Source organism: Eumetopias jubatus, unplaced genomic scaffold (assembly GCF_037043125.1).
Source record: "Eumetopias jubatus isolate StellerSeaLion01/CBP00866 unplaced genomic scaffold, mEumJub1_p1.0 scaffold_1, whole genome shotgun sequence".
Taxonomy (NCBI): domain Eukaryota; kingdom Metazoa; phylum Chordata; class Mammalia; order Carnivora; family Otariidae; genus Eumetopias; species Eumetopias jubatus.
Genome location: NW_028274807.1, coordinates 103,655,077 through 103,662,983, shown reverse-complemented (window position 1 = coordinate 103,662,983; position 7,907 = coordinate 103,655,077).

Here is a 7,907-nt window from a genome sequence, read left to right as displayed (position 1 = left end):
TGGTGTTCTTCTCTCTGTGTCTCTGTCCAAATTTCTCTCTTCTTGTAAGTTCAGCAGTCATTGGGTTAGGGCCCACCCTAATCCAGTTAAGACCTTGTCTTACTTGGGGCGCCTGGGTGGCTCAGTCGGTTAAGAGGCTGCCTTCGACTCAGGTCATGATCCCAGAGTCCTAGGATCGAGTCCTGCATCGGGCTCCTTGCTCAGCTGAGAGCCTGCTTCTCCCTCTGCCTGCCGCTCCCCCTGCTTGTGCTCTCTCTCACTCTCTCTGTGTCAAATAAAAAAAAAAAATCTAAAAAAAAAAAAAAGACCTTGCCTTACTTGATTACATTTATAAAGACTCCCATTCTGAAGTTCTAGGCTGGCATGACTTTTGGGCGACATTATTCAACTCAGTACCTGTGCCCAGAACTGTTCCTGCACACAGCTTATGCATGGCCAAATATAATCCATTCTAGTCTGAGGCTTTTCTTTTGGTAAATGTTTCAAATACAGAGCATCATTCTCTTCCTTTTTTTTTTTTTAAGATTTCTTTCTTTCTTTGTCAAAGAGAGAGAGAGAGAGAGAGAGAAAGTACAAGCAAGGGGAGTGTCAGGCAGAGGGAGAAGCAGGCTCCCCACTGAGCAAGGAGCCCAATGTGGGACTTGATCTCAGGACTCTGGATCATGACCTAAGCTGAAGGCAGACGTAATGCACTGAGCCACCAAGGCATCCCTTTTGTAAACTTTTTATTGAGATTTAACATACATGCCGGAAAGTCCATAAATTATAATTGAATGAGTTTTTCCAGTGTGAACAAAGTCATGTAACTACCACTCAGATCAAGAAATAAAATGTTACCAGCAACCAAGCAGGCTTCATCATGCCTTTTCTAGTTATTATCCATCTAGAATAATTTCTATTATGACATCTGGCAACATAGATTAGCTTCATTTGTTTTGAATTTGACATGTATTATTATTTTGTGTCTAGCTTTCCCCCCCCCCAGCCTTATGACTGTGAGTTTCATCTATGTTATGGCACATGGTTGTAGTACATAGTACTACATAGTATTCCATTCTATGAATATGTTGTAATTATTTTTCCATGATATTGCTGATAGACATTTGAACTACTTCCAGTCTTTGCAATTATGAATAATGCTTTGTGGATATTTTTGTGCATGTCTTTGGATACACATACATATGGGGCTGTGTTAGGTATATGCTTATGAGTAGAATTGTTGGGTCATAGAGTATGTATTTATTTAGTATTAGCAGATACTTTGTTTTCCAAAGTGGTTACATCGTTTATACTCATACCAACTGCATATAAGAGTTTCAGTTGCTCTATATCTTTGCCTGGCCTTGAATATTTAAGAAAAAAATTAGCCTTTTGGTGAATATATTGTGAGATCTCATTGTGGTTTTAATTTGCCTTTCCTTAATTACTGATGATGTTGAGCATCTTTTTATATGTTAATTTGCCATTTGGATGTCATCTTTTGTGTATTGATTTTTGTCTTTTGCCCTTTATTTAATTGGATTTAGTTACCATTTTATTATTGATTTATAATGGTGTTTTACATATTCTAGATAGAATTCTTGTCAGATATATGTAGTTTTAAAAAAATCTCCCGGGCTGGGATGCCTGGGTGGCTCAGTTGGTTAAGCGTCTGCCTTTGGCTCAGGTCATGATCCCAGGATCCTGGGATTGAGTCCCACATCGGGCTCCTTGCTCAGCAGGGAGACTGCTTCTCCTTCTGCCTTCCCCTCCTCCTGCTTGTGTGCATTCTCTCTCTCTCTCTGACAAATAAATAAATAAAATCTTAAAAAAAAATCTCCCAGGCTGTAGTTTGTTTTCTATCTCTTAATGGTATCTTTTGATGAATGTACATTCTTATTTTTAATTAAATCAGTTTATCAAATTTTCCTTTATGGTAAGAGCTTTTTATATCTTATTGAAGAAATCTTTGCTTGCCTCAAGGTCATGAAGATATTATCATATGTTATCTTCTAGAAGATTTGTTTTTACCTTTCACATTTAGGCCTATGATCCATTTAGAATTGATTTATATTCCTGTATGAAATAGAAGTCAAGGTTGTTTTATCCCTTATGGATATCATTGATCCAGCACCATTTATTGAAAAGACTGTGCTTTTCCACTTTTTATTGATGATAAGATTGGCTGTATGTGGGTCAGTTACTGGACTTTCTAGTCTGTTTTATTGGCTTAACCTTGAGCCAATAGTGCTTTGTTTTCATTACTATATACTAACCTCTTTTCTATTCTCTTTCTCTTGATTTTATTCTCTTCCCTGAAACAATTTGTGTAGTGAGTGAAACTGTCTTGATCCCTCTGTTCAAATTTTCTATTTCTTTCTGTTTCACTTTTGGTAGTTTATATATTTCTAGAAATTTATCCATTTCTTTCAGCTTGTCTGGTTTGTTGGCATATAGTTTTTCATAATATTCTCTTATAGTTGTTTGTAGTTCTGTGGTGTTGGTTGTTATTTCTCCTCCTTTGTGATTTTATTTATTTGAGTCCTTTCTCTTTTTTTCTTGATAATTCTAGCTAGAGGTTTATCAGTTTTATTGAATTTTTTTCAGAGAATCAGCTCCTGGTTTCATTGATCTGTTCTATTGTTTTTGTTGTTGTTGTTGTGGTGGTGGTTGTTTGTTTGTTTTAGTTTCTATATCATTTATTTCTGCTTTAATCTTTATTATTTTCTTCTTTCTGCTTTTAGGTTTTCTTTGTTGTTTTTCCTAGATCCTTTAGGTATAAGGTTAGATTGTTTATTTGAGATATTTTCTTGCTTCTTGAGGTCAGCCTGTATTGCTGTAAACTTCCCTCTTAGAACTGCTTTTGCTGCATTCCATAGGTTTTGGACCATTGTGTTTTCATTTTCATTTGTTGCCATGTATTTTTTTATTTCTTCTTTGATTTCCTGGTTGACCCATTCATTGTTTAGTAGCAGGTTATTTAACGTCCATGTATTTGTGGTCTTTCCAGATTTTTCTTGTGGTTGACTTCTACTTTCATAGCATCATGGTCAGAAAAGATGCATGATATGACTTCAGTCTTTTCGAATTTGTTGAGCCTTGTTTTGTGAGCTAATATATGATCTGTTCTGAAGAATGTTCCATGTGTACTCGAAAGGAATGTGTATTCTGCTGTTTTAGGATGGAATGTTCTGAATATATATGTAAAACCCATCTCTTCCAGTGTATCATTCAAAGCCATTATTTCTTTGTTGATTTTCTGTTTAGCTGATCTGTCAATTGATGTAACTGTGGTGTTAAAGTCTTCTACTATTATTGTATTATTATCAATTAGTTCCTTTATGTTTGTTATTAACTGTTTTATGTATTTCAGTGTTCCTTTGTTAGGTGCATGAATATTTACAATTGTTTTATCTTCTTGTTGGATTGTCCCTGTTTATTATTATGTAGTGTCCTTCTTTGTCTCTTGTTACAGTTTTTGTCTTAAAGTCTATTTTGTCTGATATTAAGTATTGCTATTCCATCTTTTTTTTAAGTAGGCTCCATGCCCAATGTGGGGCTTGAACTCATGACCTCAAGATCAAGAGTTTTATGCTCCACCCACTGAGCCAGCCAGGCACCCCTCCAGTTTTTTTTTTTTTAACATCCACTTGCATGATAGATGTTTCTCCATCCCCTCACTTTCAGTATGCAGGTGTCTTTACGTCTAAAATGAGTCTCTTGTAGGCAGCATATGGATGGATCTCATTTTTTTTCTCCATTCTGTCAACCTATGCCTTTGGTTGGAACATTTACTCCATTTATATTCAAAGTAATTATTGATAGATATGTATTTATGTCATTTATTGTTTGTTTTGTGGTTATTTGTGAAGATTTTCTCTGATCCTTTCTTTCTCTCTCTCTTTCATGGTTTGCTGATTTTCTCTAGTGATATATTTGGATTTCTTTCTTTTTACTCTTTGCATGTTTATTAGTAGTTTTTGATATATGGCACCATTAGGTTTGTATAAAACCTCTTCTGCATATAGTAGTCTATTTTAAGTTGATGGTCATTTAAGTTTGAAATCATTCTATACTCTTCTTTATGTTTTAGGTATATGTTGTTATATTTTAAATCCTTTTATTTTGTGAGTTCCTTGACTTTTTTATAGAAATATTCATTATTATTACTTTTGTGTTTCCTACCTTTATACTGTCACTTTTGGTCTTTCCTTTCCACTCAAAGAGTCCCCTTTAATATTTCTTTCAGGGCTGGTTTAGTTGTCATGAACTTCTTTAGTGTTTGCTTGTTTGGGAAACTCTATCTCTCCTTCTATTTTGAATGATAGCCTTGCTGGATAGAATGTTCTTTGCTGAAGTTTTTTTCTCATTCAGCACTTTGAATATATCACACCACTCCCTTCTGGCTTGGAAAGTTTCTGCTGAAAAATTCCCTGCTAGTCTTATGGGTGTTCCCTTATAAGTTACTGTCTTCTTTTGTCTTGCTGCTTTTACAATTTTTTTCTTTATCACTATATTTTTGCAAATTTAATTACAATATGTCTTGGTGTGGATCTGCTTTTGTTGATTTTGTTGGGACATCTCTGTGCCTCCTGGATCTGAATATCTATTTCCTTTCCCCGATCAAGGAAGTTTTCAGCTTGTATTTCTTTAAATAAATTTTGTTTCCCCTTTTCTCTCTCTTTTGCTAGGACTCCTATAATATGAATGTTATTACATTTGATGGAGTGACTGAGTTCCCTAAGTATATTCTTCTTTTTTGCATAATTTTTTCTCTCTTTTGTTCACTTTGATTACTTTCCATTACTCTGTCTTCTAGCTCATTAATTTGTTCCTCTGCTTCTTCCAGTTTGCTGTTTATGCTATCAAGCATGTTTCTTATTTCGTTTAGTGTGCCCTTTATCTCTGCTATGGTATTTCTTATCTCTGTGTTAAGGGTCTCACTCATGTCTTCCACTCTTTTCTCAAGTCCAGTGAGTATTCTTATGATCATTACTTGAAATTATCCATCAGGCATGTTACTTATATCTGTTTTACTTAGCTCTCTGGCTGTTGCCTTGTTCTGTTCTTTCATTTGGGATCAATTTCTCTGTCTTCTCATTTTGTCTAAGTCTGTGCCTGTGCCTGTCTTTCTTTGTTAGGAAAGTCAGCTATGTCTCTTTTTCTTGAAGATAATAGCCTTCTGAAGAAGCAGTCTTAGAGCACCTTGCAGTATGGTGTCCCTGTTACCCAGGACTGGTGCTTCCAGTAGTGTTTCCAATCTATGCTACATGTGCTCTGCTGTTTTTTTCCTGGCCACTTTATCCTCAGGCCAGTTGTCTGCAGACGCTTTCTTTGCCTATTGTGGGTAGTGTTTGGTCCCTGGCCTGAATGTGGAACATTTTAACTGGGTGTGCTCTGGTCTATTTGTGAAATGAGACCTGTTGCCACTGCTGTGGGAACCAATGGTCTGCAAAACTCCCACGTCAGATGATGCAGTATGAGCAGAGTTTTGGGCTGGGCTTCTGGGGGAGAGGGCCTGCCATTCTGGGACTGGGGCAAACATGACTGGGAGGGGCAGTCCCATCAGAACATGGAGGGGCAGGGCTTTGTGTAGGCAAGTTAGGTAGGGAGTGTCAGCACTGTGCTGGTTCCTGCAGGTGGTCCTGTGCTTATGCTGAGAAGCAGGGGATGGAAATGGTGTTGGCCAGTTACTTTTTTTCAGGAGAGGTCTCTCTGTGAATGCTGTCTTTCTGGGCTGCACTCTGAGATGTGCACATAACCTCCCCACTGTGTGCCAGGCGCTCTTCAGATTGGTATTTCCATGCAGTTTGTCTGGGGATTGTTTGTCTGCCTCTCTCCAAGAGCAGTACAATGCCCTTGGAGCTCTTTCCCATCCAAGCCCACTGACCTTTAAAACTCCAGGCTTTAAGCCCCACTGGTTTCAAGAATTTGTGAAATTTGGCCATCTTGCTTTCCAAGCCAATTGCTATGGGGATTCATTTTCCCCATGCACTCCCCAGTGTGCTAGTTTATCTTTTGCCCTTCTCCACTACCATGGTTCCCTTTCCACTGCAGTGGCCATGATTCATTTGCCTCCCAAACTGCCTCTCTACACTTTCTACCTTCTTTGATGTGGCCTCTTCTCTATCTTTAGTTGTGGAGTTTGTTCTGCCAGCCTTCAGGAGTTTGTTCTGCTAGTATTCAGGTCAATTCCTGGGGTATTTAGGATTATTTGATAGTTATCTGGTTGCATTCATGGGATGAGGTGAGCCTAGAGTCCTCCTACTCTGCTACCATCTTCCAACTTCCCCTATAAAGAGTATTTTTAAAAATTTATTTTTCTAATTGTTTGTTTCTTGTATTTAAAATTAAAATTGCTTTTATATATTTACTTTCTGTACAGTGATTTTACTAAATTAGTCAATTCATTATAATAGTTTATCTGAAGTTCTTTTGAAGTTTCTGATTATAAATAATGCCATGTGCCAACTATAGAGTTCTTTATCTTGCTTTTTCCAATCTTATAGCATTTATTAATTTTCTTATATTACTGTACTGGCTAGGACTTCCAGTATAAGGCTAAATATAAGTGATGACTGTAAACATATTTATCTTTTCAAGAAGTCATTTAAATGTTACATTTAAGTATGATAGTAGCTATTGGATTTTTGTGTAGATAACTTTCGGGAGATTAAACATGATCCCTGTATTCTTAGTTTGCTAAGTTATTTTTAAATTGTTAGAGAGCATTGACTTTTAGCAATTGCTTTTTTTCTGCATATATTAAGATAGTCGTATGATTTTTCTTATTAGTTAATGTGGCAGATTATACTTTTCAAGTTATATTTTAGTCTCAAATGTTAAACTAATCTTGAATTCTTTGGATAAATTTTGTTCAATAATTGTGTATTATCTATTAATACCTGTATCTGTATTTCTGTTTACTGGTGTGTATTTTCATGACAGAGATTAGACTGTAGTTTTCTCCTTTTTGAAATGTTTTATGATGTTTTGATATAGAGGTTATACTAACCTCTTTTCTATTCTCTTTCTCTTGATTTTATTCTCTTTCCTGAAACAATTTGTGTAGTGAGTGAAACTATCTTGATCCCTCAAGTCCAGCCCATTTGCAAATTGAGTACCAGTGATGACCTTAGTCAGTGTAGCATAAAGCAGAAGAACTGTCTAAGTTTTGCCTGAATTTATCACCCACAAAAACATAAAATAGAATTATGTGGTTTTTGTTTTAATCAACTAAGTTTTAAAGTACTGGGTGTGTAGGAGCATCTGATTGTAGTCTTAATTTGCATTTTCAAAATAGAATAATGATTTTGAGAAATTCTGCATGTATTCTGTCACTCAGATATATTTTTGGTCAAGTGTCTCTTCAGATCTTTGGTTCATTGGTCTCATTGGATCTTTTATTATTATTGACTTTTGAGAGTTCTTTATATATGCTAGATACAAGCCTTTATCAGATATATGTTTTGCAAATATTTTCTCCCAGTCTGTGACTTGCCTTTTAATTTCCTTAACATAATATTGCAAAAAGCAAAAGTTTTAAAATTCGAAGCTCAATTTATAATTTTTTTCTTTTAAGGTCTTTCCTTTTTGTTCCTTACCTAATCAAAAGTTCCAAATATCTTATTTTATCTTCTATATTATAATTTAATTATTAACATTATGGTTATGATCCATTGTGAGTTGATTTTTATCTATGGTGTGAAATAAGATTTGATGTTTATGTCTTTTCATATGGATAGCCAATTGTTCTAGTACCATTTGTTGAAAACTATCTTTTCTCCTTTGAATTACCTTGGTAGCTTTGTTGAAAGTGAATTGACCATCTATATGTACATCTATTCCTAGCCTTTCTACTTTCTCCCACTGATCTATATGTAAATCTGCAGTCAGACTATGTGCATCCTTCAACTTTGTTTTTCTTT